This window comes from Micropterus salmoides, unplaced genomic scaffold, assembly GCF_014851395.1.
Source record: "Micropterus salmoides isolate LMB-PRFRI ecotype aquatic unplaced genomic scaffold, ASM1485139v1 Ms_hic_scaffold_5, whole genome shotgun sequence".
NCBI lineage: Eukaryota > Metazoa > Chordata > Actinopteri > Centrarchiformes > Centrarchidae > Micropterus > Micropterus salmoides.
The window spans coordinates 25,436,086-25,455,097 of NW_024044237.1; the positions used below are offsets into that span (position 1 = coordinate 25,436,086).

Here is a 19,012-nt window from a genome sequence, read left to right on the forward strand (position 1 = left end):
CATTTCCCACAGAAAACACTGCTCTTGAACTGCCTGAAATCAGCTGTATTGTAGTCCAGCCTTTACTTCCCTAACCTATCTGTGTCACTATGTAACATGTGTCATCATGCTCAAAAACACTGGTAGAGAAACACACTGAGCTGCAGCACACACAGTGAAAAGACGTCCGTCCGCTGCCTCCCTTTACCTCCACCCTCCCTACCAAATCTTAGATACCAGTACACGGTTAAAACATTACGTATGGAAGATATATTTTTGAAACTCTTGCTCCAGTCTAGGTTGCGAAACTGGTTCGGGAACATGTACAGCTGAACCGAAGCCCTGGTTACTGGCTGAAGCGGCTTTGTTTTGGAACACACTACCTTACTTTTCAGGACCCACCCTGCTCTGTTTATGGTTAGTAGTCCTTAGCTAGGTACTGCGCATGTGCAAGTCGCAACAAAGATCGAATAGAAGTGATATTCTTCACTCTGTAGCTAAAACGGATTTTTGAAAATGTAACCATGTAAACCTATTCTGGTATATAAAATGAGCATAAAAGGACCTCTTTAAACTGTCTGAGTGTATCATAAGTGAGCCCCATTTTCATTTATATTTGTATGTCATTTGTTTGATTTCAACCTGTGCAAATAAACACAATTAAAACAAACACTTTCTCAATTAATTTTCATTAAATTTATCAAGATATATTAATATTATGGAATTAACAGCAAAAATAATATGAAAATGAAACATTTCCTAGGGAGCATGGGGAGCAACACTTAACTTTCTGTAAATAATTAAAAGTGATGCTAGTGTTCACTCCTCCTGGGAGGAACTTTCTCCTTGCTGTCAGAAGAACATGTCAAATGGATATCACATCAATTTCAACCTAGACTAGTAGTCGGAGCTCCTCATTACAACCAGTGTGGGTGTCTCCCTTTGATACCAAGTGTGTTTGAGTTCAGTACTCACCCTTAGTGTAAAACATCACTGTCATGGTTAAATGCAGACAGAAAGATTTATCACACACTATAAATTAATAAATAAATCTTCCCCCCACTTCTTTAAACCTTAACACAAGCTAGCAATCAGAGACCAGCACACGGATGAACACCGTGTACCTTATACAGAGTTTATTCTAACCCTGAGGCTGAATGAGGAGTCGGGTTATTAAATGCTCAATGTTACAACACAAGAACCTGTCATAAACAGCTCATTCTATGACCTAGGTTCTTTCCCAGTGGGAGCACATTCGTATTTTCTCAGCTTTTTGTCTTCATGCAGGCACAGATTTGAAGTTAGCCATGAATGCATAGACTGTATAAAAGAAGTGGACATAGCCCCCATAGCCCCCATGACATCACCCAGTGGTTTGTGGACTACCGTTTTGATAACTTGAGTGTGGCATTTTGGCCGTCATTATCCCCCCTTCAGAGTGAGCAATGCTACCTCAATAGTGATGCACCTGATGACAAAACTCACAGATTGGATCAATCTGTAGTTTTGTTAGGGTTAAATAACTTTTAAAATGTGCTACTTTGGCTTTGATCCAGCTGCCTCTCTCTGTCAGTAGGTAATCACCAGGCTGGAGTCTTGCCTTATGTCCCGCCCATGGCACTTTCTGATTGGTTACAAGTCCTCGATAAAGCTTATAGTTAGGGCTGGCTCAGGTGAGTCCTGAACCATCCCTTAGTTATGCTGCTATAGGCCTAGACTGCCGGGGGATTTCCTATGATGCACTGAGCTCCTCTCTCCTCTACTTTCTCTCCCTCTGTATGCAACCTCATCCCATTATTGCATGTTACTAACACAACTTCTCCCCTTTCTGGTAGTCTTGTGCTTTCTCGTCTCTCTCCTCTCTCCTCCTATCACTTCCTGCAGGTGTTTCTGGCTCTGGAGCTGTGGAGTCTGGATCTGGATCCTGCTCGACACCCTCTGCTACAACTATTGTTACTAGACCTATTGTTATTATTGTTATTATAATCATTAACATTACGATTGTTATCATTAACACTACTATACATATCTATACCATTTTTCATTTAGTCATTTAGTCTATAGCAACATCACCTTTTTACTGTCTGTACCTCTGTGTGTATATTGTGTATGCTGCCTCCCTCCCCTCTCTCTCCTTCCATCCCTCTCTTTTTCTCTCGGTTCCTCTCCTGCCCTCTTTCTCTCTGTTCCTCTCTTGCCCTCTCTCTCTCTCTCTCTCTCTTGCCCTCTCTCTCGCCCTCTCTCTCTCTCTTTATCTCCTTCACCCCCAACCGGTCGAGGCAGATGGCCGCCCACCCTGAGCCATGGTTCTGATCGAGGTTTCTGCCTCTTAAAAGGAAGTTTTTCCTTGCCTCTGTCGCCTAGTGCTTGCTCTTGGTGGGAATTGTTGGGCTTCTGTAAATAACATCATAGAGTACGGTCTAGACCTGCTCTTTTATGAAAAGCGCTGTGAGATAACTGTTGTTATGATTTGGCGCTATATAAATAAAATTTAATTGAATTGAACAAGTCGCAAATAGCCTATAACACTCACGAGACATTAGCTCCGGTGAACAGCAGAGCTGTGTGTCGAAGTGAAGGCAGCCGATATAACTGAAGCTGCAATAAACTTCACAATCTGATGTTTCTATGATGACAAGCAGCCCAGTGTCCCTGTTACACCAGTCAACATGCTTGAACACACAGCTACGAGGTTTCACTAAATGACACTCTTGAAAGTGACAGCTTTTAAATCAGTCTCTTAAATACAGCATGCATCTGTCTTTTCTGCGTTTTGACTGCAGCTCTGCATCGTGATGTAACGCTCTGTATTTATTTAAAAAAAACAAACATCCCCCCTCAAATCGTACCTCAAGTAAGGTGAATTACCTGGGATGCTAATTTTGGAAATGAAAAACAGGCTTAAAACAGAATGTACTTACTGGTAAAAATGAACAGTCAACTACTTAGAGTGTCTTTTAGTTCAAGCGAATGCTAAAGACATTTTTAGTTGACCAAAATGTTACTTAACTTTCAAGAAGTGAAAACACAGTGTGAAAGGGTCAAAGTTCAGACAGCACTGAAAAAACAATTGCATGGCTAGTTAAATATACACGGTGCAGTGGATATATAAGGTAGCCACGCCCTAAGGCATACCCTGCTTTATTGTCTATTTTAGTCTAAATGGGACTATAATTTACTAAATGAACATTATTACTAAAGAAGATTTGAAAGTAGCTATTGAGGCCATAAACTCATTAGGAAAGTGTGTACTGAGGTAATAAATCAAGTGAGAAGTAGGGTCCTTTTCTAAGTCACTTCTATACAGTTTTGGGCAAGTTTAGTCAGAAATGTTAATATATTACTAGTTAGTTATTACTCCTTTAAAAAGTAATAATATTACTTTACTTATTATTGTGTGATAAAAGTAACTAGTTACGAGTTACATTACTCGTTACGTTACTATATTACTTCCGGGGGGGGGAGATGCTGCATGAATATATGCTCCATAATGCAGCTCCTCAATCAAATAAGATTTTAAATACACCTAGTAAAAAATAGAAAACCAATATGTGGCAGTAAGTCATAAATGGGAAACACTTCACTACCACCCCCCTTCACCCCCAAACAAAGCAGTCTCTCTCAACTTTATTAACTAATATCATATTCATAACAGCAACATTTCTTAACGCCACTGGCTGAAATAAAAAAATAAAGCAAGTAAATCCCAACTTTTTTCTGCACATGTAGCCTAATCATAAGAACAGTATTGAGTAGTTTGAAAACGTTACGCTAATGCCACTCTCTCCGGATGAGTCCAAGCATCAGTGACAGCAGCTGCTGGAGTTTTCTTTCTGTAAGATTCACGTTACTGTGCTGCTTCAGCAGATGCTTCAATAAATCAGATGTAGAAATGTTTATGGTTGAAAGCTTTCTACTGGTCGCACAGAGTTTACAATAGATGACATTGTTCTTTGCATCTTAGACTGTGAAACAATAACGGCAGTAGTTACTTACAGCTGTGGAAAGAATGCGTCTCTCCCTCTTTCTCAATTCTTCCTTTAGTTTTTGGCTAACAGCTGACTTGAACAACATAAGCTCCGGTGCCGCTGACCTGCAGTGCAGTCGTGCATTCACCATGGTGCGTTCAGTAACTGTAATAATATTACTGTTTTAGAAAAGTAATTAGTTACACTACTAGTTACTGGGAAAAGTAATAATATTACAGTAACTGAGTAACACGTTACTGCCCAACACTTCTATACAATCTGACTTCTTTTGCATGTTCTTCCCGTGTCTGCGTGGGTTCTCTCCGGGTGCTCCGGCTTCCTCCCACCGTCCAAAGACATGCGGACTACGTCGATTGGGTGACCCTATATTGTCCTTAGGCGTGAGTGTGAGCGTGACTGGTTGTATGTGTGGTCCTGCGATGGATTGGCGACCTTTTCCAGGGTGTACCCTGCCTTTTGCCCGATTACAGATGGGATTGGCTCCAGCCCCCGCGACCCTGTACGCAGGATAAGCGGTTGACTTTGGATGGATGAGGGATGGAGTTGCCCACTGCTGGCTATTACAAATGCAGGTTTAAGGCATTGAAACTTGCATTGGCTTCACTTTTCAAATCCAGAGGTTCCTGCTTGTATGTCCTTAAGAGCCCTATGACTAAAAGATAGTTATCCTTCATTTCAAACTTTTACTTCCCCTTCTAAATGTTTTTACTGTGTATGTGACAAAACATGTAAAATAAACAGCCAAGAAGCAAGAGAGAGATACAAAAAAATCCAATCCTAAGCAGGGATTCAGATGCAGCTCATGTAGGTACAGATGGCACGTACACTGCTAAGGTTAAGGACTCCATCTCCTGTGGGCCACTCACACAAATTTTAAGCACTCATGCTACTTGTAAAGCACTTTGGATAAAAGCATCCACCCAATGGTGTGTTAAGATATAATGTGGGGCACTCATTAAGCTGCTTTGACAAAATCTCTTACTTTAACCCTTTCCACCAGCTACTCCACAACAGTGTCTTCACACGTCTTTGTGATTTTTCCTGTCACAGTTTCATTTTCGCTCACCTCTTCTCTCATACCATCTGTCTCCTTCTATTCATTTCCTTCCATTTATGCCACCTTTGAGGCAAGAAGTGCACCATAGTCGAGAATGGGCCGAAAAGTTAGTCTTCAGAGGAAGCCAATTTACTCCCAACATGAAAGAAGCAGCACATTTTTCCCCCACCTTTGAAAGATGCCGCTGTTGCCTTCTACAATAGACCAAGAGAGTGTCAAAACTGTTCTTTGAAACCAATAAGAAGACATTCCTCAGTTGCAGACATTTTTTTAAGAGGAAAAAGGCAAAATGCCATCTAAATAACAGCATTTCAGGGTAGGGATTTAACGCAGCAATTTATTTGAACAGATGGGAAAACAGTCACCCAGAACTGAACAGAGCCATAAAGGAGATTTTTTGGCTCTCCGGTTGGGTTTCCGCTATAATTGAAGCCTTCTAAGGGGGTCATAGCATGATAAAGCTCCACCATAGGCACAGTGCAGAGGGTCACAGTAGAAGCTGACATGCATCATTCTTCAAAATACACTGCTCAAAAAAATAAAGGGAACACTGAAATAATCTCATTAAATACTCCTTTCTTTACATAGTTGAATGTGCAGACAACAAAATCACACAAAAATTATCAATGGAAATCAAATTGATCAACCCATGGAGGTCTGGATTTGGAGTTACACTCAAAATCCAAGTGGAAAACACTACAGGCCGATACAACTTTGATGTAATGTCCTTAAAACAAGTCAAAATGAGGGTCAGTAGTGTGTGTGGCCTCCACGTGCCTGTATGACCTCCCTACAACGCCTGGGCATGCTCCTGATGAGGTGGCGGATGGTCTCCTGAGGGATCTCCTCCCAGACCTGGACTAAAGCATCCTCCTGGACAGTCTGTGGTGCAACGTGGCGTTGGTGGATGGAGCGAGACATGATGTCCCAGATGTGCTCAATAGACCCTTTTTTAGCCGACGTCAGAGCTACGTCACAGCCTTAGCTGGAGGCAAAACAAACGGACAACCGGAGGCGGCCAATACAAACCAGCACAGGGTCGGCTACACAAGGAGCTTAAAATGTCATCTTGTTGTGTTGTTGGTTGCCAGAACCGACGGAGTACAGGCAATTTGAAATTTTATTGCATACCTGCTGCCACTGCCAGACAAAAAAAACGAAGACAGCTGTGGTTAAACGCAATAAAACGAGCAGACTGGACAGAAACAATCATCAAAAATGCTCGCGTATGCAGCGCACTTCATATCAGGTAAGTTAAGGTAAATAAACTATTGTCTTTCGTTGGTAAAGTAACGTTATCTACATATTTCTGATAATGCTAAATGCCCACTTAAATAGAAATTGGGTAACGTTAACAAGTATAGTTATTTCTGTCGTGATGCTGACTTTTTGAGGTCATAGTTAGCAAACTTTGTTCGAAGTACAACTAATTAGCAGTTAGCTAACTGTTAACGTTAGATAACGTTAACATAAACGTACACTGTTGGTGTCGTCTCCGTTTCAACCGTTGCAGGTTTGCAATTGTAGAAAGTACAGTGAGAAGGCCCGTGTTATGTACAGGTATTATGTTCAAGTAGTTGGATTTGCTAACTTTCGCCACAGTTAGTAGCCAACGAAAAGGATAACCTTAGCTAGCTAACTACATAGTAAGGAAGGCTGACACTAGCTTTAATTACTTCTTCTTATTTTGTAGGACAGGCTTCTATGGATGAAGACAGCCCTAACTTCGTCCCATCTGTGTTTTCCTATAAACGGCAGAATGACAGGCCTGTGGTAGGTGAAATTGAGTTTTCTTAATGTGGCTAGGTGAGTGTTACCATAGGCTGTAACTCGTGTGTGTGCAGTCTTCCTCACTAAAATCTCTGTCTTCTCTGTTTTGTTCTGCTTTTCTAAGGCTGGAAAAGGGAATGTTCAACAGTGGAGCAACAGGCTTCTTGCCATGGTAAGAACATTCAAAATGTTTTATGCACAGTACAATGTTTTTGTCATACATACATTTATCAAACTGCTTTGTCATTTGTCTTCCAGCTAATGATGATCCAGTGACACCAGAGGAAGCAGTGGAAGAAGCTGAGGCTATGGTCCCTGAAGCAGCATACAACAGTCTCAGTGAGAAGTATGATCAACTCAACACTGAATATGTCAACTTAAGAAAAGACTTTTACCAACTTAAAGAGGAGAATGAAAGACTGAAAGAGGAGCTTCAGAAATCACGCTTCTCATTCTCCACGATCAAAAACAATGCTGCACACTTTCTGTTTCTCACTGGGTTAACTTCAGTCATCTTCAGTTGGTTAATGTCAAAAATTAAAGACAGTGTGCAGAAGCGAACTGAAAGTCTCATGCTAGAAGATCATTTATTAGTCGTTCTTATGAAACTGAGATTGGGGCTCAGTAACAGAGATATTGCATATACTGTACGTTCAAAGTTTCTGAAAGCACAGTGTCAAACATTCTAAGGTCCTGGTTGCCTGTAATGGCAAAAATCTTGAAATCCATTATTAAATGGCCAAGTAAAGGTGCTGTCCTTAAAAATACGCCCAAAAGTTTCAGACGACATTTCAAGAGATGCAGGTGTGTAATTGACTGTACAGAGATATTCATAGAGAGACCTACTAACTTGACTGCCAGAGCTCAAACCTGGTCCAATTACAAGCATCACAACACTGTACCTGGTGGGAGTAACACCTGCTGGGGCAGTTTCATTTCTGTCCACGGGCTGGGGTGGGAGAGTGTCAGATAAGCAGATAACACAGGGGGGTTTTGATCAGGGATGAACTTGCTGCTTATGGTGCCACTTTGCGTATACCAAATTTTACCAAAGGAAAGAGTCAGTTACCTGCTTGTGAAGTAGATTCATCCAGACAACTGTCACGTGTGAGAATACATGTAGAGAGAGTTATAAGCAGATGGAAGAGTTTCAAAATGTTGCATTCTGTTATTCCTATTTCCCAAGTTAGCCTTTTGGATGACATGGTGATTGTGTGTGGTGCTCTTACCAATTTGTGTAAATCTGTGGTACCCAGAAAAGAGAGAGTATGTCGTGTATGAAATATCAGTGTTGTGTGTACAACAATGTATTGATGATTTGTATGCTTTTCACTCTAATTCAATTGAGAATTGTTTTTTTTCTAAACTGTTGATTAATTGTGAATCATCTGTGATTGTATATACATTGTTGTTAATTGTGAATGGAATTTTTAAGAACCTGGTAAGAAAGAATAATTAAATACAGAAGTTTTATAATTAATTTGCAGTGTTCAGAATTTATTTCTAAAAAATATTTACATCTTAATACTACATTGTACTGTTATCTCATTCTTAATTTACAGGAATCATACTTTAAAATATCTCTTATGCCATTACATACATACATTTCCATACCCAATACCTTATCCACCACATTGAAGGTTTAACTGTTTTTGTATTTTAGCCCAGTTCACTAACATGTAGCTGTAAAATAGTACTTATTCCCTGCTGAAATAGAAGCATATATCTCTTCATGGCTAACCGTGAAGATAGACACAGGTGAGTCAGGTGTATTTATCTACAGCAACTGCAGTGCCAGTTCTGTAGCCTCCTCTTAACTTGTGCACAACTATAATGAAAGAAGTTTTTGCACATGCTACACTCAATCATTTTACCAAACTCTGGCTTTTCACAGGTGTTACAAAACACTGGTGGTTGAAGGGAAGGATCTTGGCTGCGGGTTAGAAGTTCTGGCAGAATGAAAGATACAAAACATTGCTTCGCTTTAGGTAAATCCTTCTGCAAGAGCTCTTCATCTCTTGGGATGCGATTTACAACCAGCTCCTGAGTTGTCCACACCACAAAATCACAGTACTGGACATTGCAGGCAAACATGTGCAGTTGAACCTGGTGGTAGTACTGGTGTGTCTTCTTTAGTTGGAATGTTTGGTCAAGGCAGAAATCCTTAGTGACTGTCACGCCCTGTAGGCCTTCCCTGTATTTATATGGGCATTTGATTTCCAAGACCCCTTCCCCACAGCAGGAACACACAACTTTCCCATCTGGAGATGCGCCTAGGTGCGGTTCATCAGGTCGAATCACAAAACCACATGGACTAACCGTTACATTTTGATGGGTTTTGTTGAGCTCTTATGGTGTAACACTCCCTAGCAATTTCCTCTTTGTCTCTTCCCCATACAGCTGCTGGAACCTGTATGTTGGTGTCATTGTAGCGCATGATTTTGTCCAGGGTGGTTTTGTGCAGATGGTCACCTTTACATACAGTATAAAATGTTGTGCTGGTAATCCTGCCTGCCCTATGAGTGTGCCAGTCTTGGGACTTTGCCTGCAGTTTTGTGATAGTCTCAAGTCTCTCACACTGATCTGGGTGGATGTTCCTTCTCATGTTGAGATAGGCTTCCTCACATTTATCTCTGATGTCCCCATGTGTGTGCTGTCTGAGCGTGGGGTCGTACAAGGCTGTGAGCGGCTCTGGCAACTCTCGAGGATGCTCTAGCTCAGACTCAGAAGCTGTGTCAGTGTCACTGTTTTCTATGCTGGTAAGAACAGTAGCGTCAGGGGCAATCGAATACAGTTCCTGGATGTCTTCATCTGTGAGTTCTAGAAGATGACATAGGACAACAATATTTAACGCACTTTAATGTGTGTATGTATGCATATTATATGATTGTGTTATAATATATTGTATTGCTTTTTTTGGTTGTCTCATATCTGGTATGTAAAATGTGTTGAGATTCAACTAAGCACTTCAAAGTTTGACTGGACATTTGAGAATGAATCTTCACCTAGCAGAATAGCTCTGACCTGGTCAGGTAGTAATTGCTGCTTAATTCTTAACTCTTAACTCAATAAACCCTCATCTATTCTGGTACATGCCTCTAGCACTGCTATTGAACCTCCTGACTTTGGCTGGAACTGCTGCGGTCAACTGTCTTTTAGGCCTCTGGAAGTTGATCTCCCTAATTCTGGCTGGTTTGACCTCTCTCTTCGTCTGTTTCCAGAGACATTCTCCTGATGTGCCTGCTGGCTGCTCGGTCCTCCCCATCCTAACATACAGCTCCACCTTAAATAGCACTGCGGCTGCATGGCTGCAGCAAGACCCTAGACTGTTATGTCAGATGGAAAATTAAACTGAGTGATAACTTGTTGCTCATCTCATAGCATAGCTAAGACAACAACATCACTAACACACCAACATAGCTAAACACAACATAATGATGGAACATAACTATTAACAACAAACTTTTTTTTCCATTTAAATTCAATATCAAATGTGATCTTTCTAATCTTATATTAGCTAAGTTACTCACCCAGCCATGCAAGTGCAGTTCGCCGTCAAGATGTAGTTGTTTCTTCTGTTTACAATGACCCAAGCCTGGTACATGGTCGTCTTCTGGCCTTCGCGCTGGCTAGGCAGAACTTCGGATCATACGACACAAAACTCATCTGTTAAATCTTTGTATTTTAAGTCTTCTATGTGACCATTCAGTACGTAGTTATAGGCATCTAAGGATTTATACGCCCTCAGTTTGTCTTTACTATACACGCTCGGTTTCTCTATCAGGTAGGTGTAGATGTCAGGCCACTCAACCGGGGGTAATCCTGTCAGTTCGTCCATCCATTGAGTGAGTGTGTAGGGGTCGACCAATCTGGTTCCGTTCGTTAAAGTTAACTTTTTAAAATAATTATCGCGGTCCCGGACAGTGCCTTACATATTCAGATAAAATCAGATTTTCTCCATCCATTGTTGAAAAAAAAAAGCTAACAAAATTTGCTAGCTACCGCCCACACAAATACGTCACAATGTTTACCAACTGAAAAGGGGTCTATTGGATTCAGGTCTGGGGAACGGGCGGGCCAGTCCATAGCATCAATGCCTTCCTCTTGCAGGAACTGCTGACACACTCCAGCCACATGAGGTCTAGCATTGTCTTGCATTAGGAGGAACCCAGGGCCAACTGCACCAGCATATGGTCTCACAAGGGGTCTGAGGATCTCATCTCGGTACCTAATGGCAGTCAGGCTACCTCTGGCGAGCACATGGAGGGCTGTGCGGCCCCCCAAAGAAATGCCACCCCACACCATTACTGACCCACCGCCAAACTGGTCATGCTGGAGGCTGTTGCAGGCAGCAGAACGTTCTCCACGGCGTCTCCAGACTCTGTCACGTCTGTCACGTGCTCAGTGTGAACCTGCTTTCATCTGTGAAGAGCACAGGGCGCCATTGGCGAATTTGCCAATCTTGGTGTTCTCTGGCAAATGCCAAACGTCCTGCACGGTGTTGGGCTGTAAGCACAACTCCCACCTATGGAGGTCAGGCCCTCGTTTGAGCAGACACATGCACATTTGTGGCCTGCTGGAGGTCATTTTGCAGGGCTCTGGCAGTGCTCCTCCTGCTCCTCCTTGCACAAAGGCGGAGGTAGCGGTCCTGCTGCTGGGTTGTTGCCCTCCTACGGCCTCCTCCACATCTCCTGATTTACTGGCCTTTCTCCTGGTAGCGCCTCCATGCTCTGGACACTACGCTGACAGACACAGCAAACCTTCTTGCCACAGCTCGCATTGATGTGCCATCCTGGATGAGCTGCACTACCTGAGCCACTTGTGTGGGTTGTAGACTCCGTCTCATGCTACCACTAGAGTGAGAGCACCACCAGCATTCAAAAGTGACCAAAACCTCAGCCAGGAAGCATAGGAACTGAGAAGTGGTCTGTGGTCACCACCTGCAGAACCACTCCTTTATTGGGGGTGTCTTGCTAATTGCCTATAATTTCCACCTATTTTGTTCCATTTTCACAACAGCATGTGAAATTGATTGTCAATCAGTGTTGCTTCCTAAGTGGACAGTTTGATTTTACAGGAGTGTGATTGACTTGGAGTTACATTGTGTTGTTTAAGTGTTCCCTTAATTTTTTTGAGCAGTGTAATATTTTTTAAAGGAGTGTCATTGTGTGTTTGTATATTGTGTATGTGTGAGTGTGGGAACAAAAAATAGGGAGAAAATGTAAAACGTGGACAGAAATCTTGCTTTCAACAGTGTGTTTTTTCGCTCAGTGTGCTGTCTGTGAAGTTAGAGGATAATTGTGAGTCAGTGCTCTATTTCCTGAGGTATTTGTTATATGTCCAGTAGGCGATAGCTGTGTATGTGTGTATGTGTGTGTGTGTGTGTGTGTGTGTGTGTGTGTGTGTGTGTGTGTGTGATTGGGATAGAGGGCAGCAGGTTGCATATGGTGGCTATCAAAGGAAGCAGGACCCCCAGCTACTCCACCTCGGCCATTACATACAGCTTCCTCCTCATTGACCTTTAACTGAACAGTACTGTCTGAAACTCTCTATCAGTCTTTCTTTTTATCTGCATGTTTCCTACATTTTCTTGTTTAATTTGTATATATGTAAAATGTATATATTGTATTTTTATATGGATATATATTAATATTCAGATCATTTCTTTTTTCAAGTTTCCAATTATTTATGAAAATCTAAATTAATGGGAAAATACCTTTCTCTTTGGTGTTGTGATAAACCTTGTCAAACATCATATAATTGGAGAGTTTAATTCAACGTTGTGTAAGAGCTGGCCAATTTAGATCTCCGGTAAAGTGTAATGCATACCTGCCAATAGAGCAAGATATAATATTAATAATAATAATTATTATTATTATGTGAATTCAAACTGTCTTGTCTAATAGTACCTAATAAAGTTTTATTTATTTAGTAATTTATTTATCATTTACAACATGAGGTTGTACAATGAAATGAAAGGTTGTAGTTCCTTCAAGCTACACTCATAAAACTTTAACACAGAAATTGTAGGGATGGGGGGTAGGGGTCAAGGTGTGATGGATGAAAGGGGAGGAGACGGATCCATGCCGATGGATGCGTGAGTGAAAAGCAGACGAGTGGTGTGCAGGAACCAGTGGAGTCGAGACTCTGGGTGGGCGAGCCGTCTCTTAGTCCACGGATGTGCGGAAACCCCCCCGGTTCCTGTATGCAGACAAAGAGAGACAAGAGAGCAGAGGGAGAGAGAGAGAAAAAGAAAGGGATTTGGGTGGGAGTGATGAGAAAGCTGAGTCAAGGGGAGGTGGACGTGCGGAAACCCACAAAAGAACTTCAGATGGAAAGGTGTGCGTGAGCGTTTCTGATATCGTTTAGGTCATTGCGGATGTAAGTGAGGTATGCTGGTGAGGACCAGCGGCCAAGGATTTCATTACGTTGTCTGGGATTCCCTGCCTGGAGATGGTGGAGGCAGCTCTGATGCGGAACGGATGCCCAAAGTAGAGTTTGGGGGATATGCCGGATTTGGATAGACTTTGGCAGAGGAGTTGGTGAAACCAGAAGAGTGTGGCTACTTCCCTGTTTCTGTGACGAACAGAGGATCTTGGGGGGAAGCGTGGCTGGCTATTTCGAGTCTACAGTCGTATAGGTTCGTACGGACTGAGGTAAGAATTGAGTTGGAAGAGGTAGATGGGTTGCGATAGACCGGATTGGTTGGTTTCACTGCGTTTGAGGTGATAAATGAGTGTGTCGGGCCATGGTGGTGTGTAGACTCGGATGGTAGTGGAGGCTGGAGGTGATTAACTCTGAGCAGCGCGAGAAGCCAAAATGCCAGTAGGAACATGGATTCTAGGACTCTGTCCGCATATGGAGTCAGATAACCCGATCTGAGCGAGAAAGAGTCAGCGATAGTGTTTTCGTGGCCTGGGATATGGGAGGCTCAGATGGTGAATTGGTGCTGTGTTGAAAACCAAGGTGAGCTTCTGCATGAACTCCATTATGGCTGGGCAATGGGACCGTACTCTGTTAATTATGTCTACCACTGCACTATGTCTGAGTATAGTGAGATAGTATTTTTTGGACCATTTAGACACCCAAAGAATGGCTGCAATAGGACTGGGTACATGTCGTAGATGGTAGGGAAAGGAGGGAGGGCTGAAAATTCAGGTGGCCAGTCCGCTGCGAACCAACTACCGCCGTAGTAGCCGAAGACGACAGAAGGGGCAGCATCTGTGAAGAGCTGGATGACTTCTGGCTTGGTGACGTGGTCCTTGTGGAAGGAGATGCCATTCCAGGATGAAAGGAAATGTAACCATGTTTAAACTCCATTGGCATGCGGCATCTGGTTTGATGAGGTCATGGAGAGATGGGGTGGAAGCGGCTATGGAAAGGAGATGTGACGGGAAGGACCAACCTTGTGGGATGATCGTGGTGGCGTAGTTAAGTGGCCTAGTAGTGAGAGAAGACTGGTGCAACGGTGGCCAGAAGGAAATTGGAAATTAGCAAGGAAATGCGGTGGATTTTCTCGGGGGCAAGGATGCCTGGAGTGACCCTGAGTCGAGGGTGATGCCCAGGAACTCCAGTGATGTGTTGGGACCTTCTGTTTGCTCTGAGGAGTGAGTTTATGGAGTGCGGAAATCGAGATGTTGAGGCCATAAGATGGTGGCGTAGAGGGTGGCAAAAAGGTGAGGAAGTCATCTATGACGTTAATATATGTTCTATATATATTATACGATATATATTGAGAATTAATTAATTGAATTTAATTCAATTGTTATGTTTTATAATTTATTTATTTATTTCATTTTATTATTTTTCTTGGGCTGCTCTTAAGCCCGAAGGTTATACGAACTGCGAAGTAGTAGCGCTCTTCCAGAGAACGGCGGAAAGGTGCCAGTAGTCGGGGTGAATGGGAAACACTTTGAAGCGCTAGTGATATCTGCCTTGGATGGCCAGGCTCCTTGCCCTGCAGTGCAGATGGGGGTGATGGTGTGATCGATGGCTGAGTATTGCATTGACTGGGTTGGGCGGACCTGCGGGAATAGCACGTAAAAATGTACAGTGACGGGTTGGTACCACAAGATGACACCAAAGGAAACCCGGGATTGTGGTGAAAAAATTGCAACCGAGGCAAACATGCCTGAGACCGCTGCCGAAGGTGTGCGGCTGTTAAAATCACGCATGTACTCCGCGCGTGCAGGCCTTTATTATACAGTTTATGGTGCAGGCACATGAGGAGAAAAGTATAGACAGGAGGAATAGTCTGGTCGATGGCGTTTTCGTGGATCTCGTGTGTAGGTGTGTACTGGGCAACTGGGGTAGCCGGTATCGGGGATCTCATGTATAGATGCGGTCTGGGCGGCTATGGTTGCCGCCGGTAACGGGGTAGGAAGGACCGATGGTGCCAGAGGAGATGGGATAGGGAAAGTAGGAACAAGGGAAGAAGAAAGGATGCGGGGATGGAGGGATGCATGTGCTCGGATTGATAGTGACACTTGAGAAGTAGAAAACGGATGAGAATTTTTTATGCATTTGGGATATGGGGTGGGGGAGGGGGAAGGGAGGGGGAAAGGATAGACAGGAGGAAAGGTCTGGCCGATGGCGGAGTCGTAGGTCACCTGTGTGGGTGTGGTCCGGGTTTCTGCGGTAGCTGGTATTGAGGCAGGAAGGACTGATGGGGCCAGAGGAGATAGGGAAAGTAGGAAGAACGGAAGAAGAAAGGATGCGGGGATGGAAGGATGCATGTGCTCGGGTTGATAGTGCTGTTTGAGATGTAGGAAACGAATGAGAAAGAGGTTGGGGTGCAGCTGGGTTTGATACAACTGATGTGTGGTTGTATTCTGCGTCTTCGACTGGGGGATGCGCCGTGGAGTCGTTGGCATTGCCCCGGAAGTAGAGCTGGTGACCTGGAAGTGCTGTTGGAGAGTTGTGTGCGAATCCTTGTACGGTAGAAAAAGTTTCGCTTTGTTGTCAGAGTGTTGGAAGGAGATGTTTCTCCGGTTGAGTTCTTGTTGCCGGACGACTGTCCATTCAGAAATGTTTGGGTTGAAGGTTGAGGTGAACGGAAAAGATGTGCTTAAGTACTTGGTGTACGGAAATTGGATGAGTTTGAGGCATGGCCTTAGTTTCCAAATCTAATTTCTGAAACTTTATATGGTAACATATAAAATTAATAAAAGAAAACAATATAAACAGTATGAAGAGAACAGTAAGCATGCAAACAGTAGGAACAAGACAGTGATGATAATATAGTTTATCTAGCTCTCTTTTCTCTCCTCTGGGGGAAGAGACTGTCAATTTCTGTTTACAGGTCTTGAGGAGTACTATTGCACGTGTGAACAATTGTATAAAGCCTTTTGTGGCTCTACTAGTTTCAACTGATTGAACTTTTCGATTAATCAGTTATGCATCCTTAAATAGCTTATTATGTCCAACCAATAGTATAAAACACAAAGATATACAATTTAAAAGCTCATATACCAGTAAAATCATCCAGATTGCAACACAATCATTTGACTTTTATGCCTGAAAAAGTCATAATGACTTTGACAAAATTGTCAGATTTTCTGGACCGCATTAATGCACAGTAGTTGATTTGTCAATTTGATAGCCGGACGATATGGGATTTTTAAGTCAGATACCGATTTCGATATTTGTGGATTTTAAACTCTGATAGCTGATATATTGGCCGATATTCTTTTCCTCGCTTATTTTAAGAAACGCATAACATAAACATTTGAGGAACAACATACAAGCATCAACAGAGCATCAAATACAGATCTACAACTGACAATACATACTAGTAAGAGCAGTAATGAATACTAGTAAGAGCTCATGGTACATATCGCATCAATGGGGTAAATACCTAGGGAAGGAAGTAAGAGTTAAAAAAGTGCAATTAATACAAAAAAAAGTGCAATCAATACAAGATCTTACACCCGCTAATCCCCGATGCTACAGTGGAGCTAGCAGGCCGCACAATTCACCGCCATGACCGGACCGAAACCTCCGGTAAGATCAAAGGAGGAGGACTCTGTGTTTACGTACTTGAGGATTGGTGCTCAGACAGTAGAGTAATTGACACCTACTGCTCACCGGACCTAGAGGCCATGTCTGTCCAGTGCCGACCCTTCTACCTGCCATGGCAGCTAACGGTAGTCACTGTGATTGCTGTCTACATCCATCCCAAAGCTAACGTTAGCACGGCACTCGACCAGCTCATGGTAACTAAACTACAGAGGGCTTATCCAGATGGCGCTCACATCATCGCGGGGGACTTTAATAAAGCATGCCTTAAGACTGTTCTCCCCAAATTCCATCAGCACGTTAAGTGTGCCACTAGGGGAGAAAACACATTAGATCGTGTTTACTCCAACATAAAACATGCCTATAGGGCATCCCCCCTCCCCCATCTCAGACAATCAGATCACCTCACCCTGTTCCTCTTCCCAGCCTACACCCTTAGGAGGCAAATTAAACCAGCCACACAGACCATCACAGCCTGGCCTGAAAATGCTCTCACCCAGCTGCAAGACTGCTTTGCCTGTACTTTCGAAGATCAGGACTTGGACATGCTTCTTCTTCTACATCAAGTGCTGTATCAAAAACGTCACAGCGGAGAGACGCATCCAGATCTTCCCAAACAGGAAGCCCTGGATGACAAGTGAAATCCAGACACTGATCAGAGTTCTTTACAGCACCGCCAGAGCTGACCTGAGGAGGGACATTAAACAGGCCAAGGACTCCTATAAGAGGAAAGTAGAGGGACATCTGATCAACAACAACACGCGACAGATGTGGAAGGGTTTTCAGGCCCTAACCAACTACAAAGGCTGCTCCCCTCTCACATTTTCCAGCAGCAGCACCCTGGCAGAGGAGCTAAACAGCTTCTTTGCACGGTTTGAGATCACCACCACACACCTGCAGTCACTGTCTCCCCCTGGCTCTAGCACTCCACCTCTTTCTATTCAGGAGCATGAGGTGAGGAAGAACCTGAGAGCAGTGAACCCCAGTAAAGCTGCTGGTCCCGACGGCATCCCGGGGGTGGTGGTTAAAGCATGTGCAGACCAGCTGACGGGGATCCTCACTAAACTCTTCAATCTCTCCCTGATACATGCTACTGTCCCCACATGTCTGAAGGCCTCTACCATCATCCCCATTCCCAAATAAATTGCCATAGACAGCCTGAACGATTACAGACCCATCACTCTGACGTCTGTAATTATGAAGAGCCTGGAGCGATCAGTCTCCCAGCACATCAGAGACTGTCTCCCTCCCTCATTCGACCCCCACCAGTTTGCCTACAGGGCAAACCGGTCCACGGAGGATGCTATCGCCCTCACACTCCACACAGCACTTAGCCATCTGGAAAACAAGAAGAGCTATGTGAGGATGCTCTTCGTGGACTACAGCTCAGCATTTAATACAATCATTCCGGACATTCTTTTCAGTAAACTGACACAGCTACAGATCCCTCTCCCCACCTGTATCTGGATTAAAAACTTTCTGTCGAGCCGCCCACAATCTGTGAGACTAGGCCCCCACCACTCCTCCATACTCAGTACTGGTTCCCCTCAAGACTGCGTTCTGAGCCCTCTGCTGTACACCCTGTACACCTATGACTGTTCTCCAACCCACCCAACAAACCACATTATAAAATATGCGGATGACACCACAATAGTTGGATGTATCCACGAAGGGAACGAGACAGCGTACACGGCAGAAGTGAAGGATCTGTCGCGCTGGTGCTCAGACAATAACCTGACCCTGAATATCCCCAAAACAAAAGAACTAATTTTGGATTTCAGGAAGCACAGACAGGACTACACCCCTCTCTTCATAAATGGAGATCGGGTGGAAATGGTCACCACCTTCAGGTTTCTGGGCACTTACATCTCTGCTGACTACTCTTGGACCCATAACATCGGGGCCCTGGTCAAGAAGGCTCAACAGTGGCTACACTTCCTGCGTGTCTTCAGGAAGAACAATCTGGACACAAAGCTGCTGCTGGCTTTCTATCACTCCTCTGTGGTGAGCGTCCTTACACACTGTGAAAGTGTGTGGTACGCAGGCTCCACAGCTGAGGACAGGAAGGCGGTACAGAGGGTTATAAACACTGCCCAAAAGATCATTGGCTGCCCTCTGTCCAGCCTGGAAAACATCTCCATATCCTGTTGCCTCAGGAGAACCAAGGCCATCACAAGACCACTCACACCCTGCCTACCCC

At 43.7% G+C, this 19,012-nt stretch overlaps 1 protein-coding gene and 1 long non-coding RNA gene across 2 annotated transcripts in view; both read left to right on the forward strand.

Moving 5' to 3' along the window:
- Nucleotides 1–19,012, forward strand: part of LOC119888424 (ecto-NOX disulfide-thiol exchanger 2-like) — a 206,533-nt gene that overhangs the window by 139,769 nt on the left and 47,752 nt on the right. The window lies entirely within an intron of this gene.
- On the forward strand, nucleotides 6,923–7,376 carry LOC119888377. The gene is made up of 2 exons (XR_005441884.1): nucleotides 6,923–6,967; nucleotides 7,054–7,376. It is a non-coding gene; the product is annotated as an uncharacterized LOC119888377 (long non-coding RNA).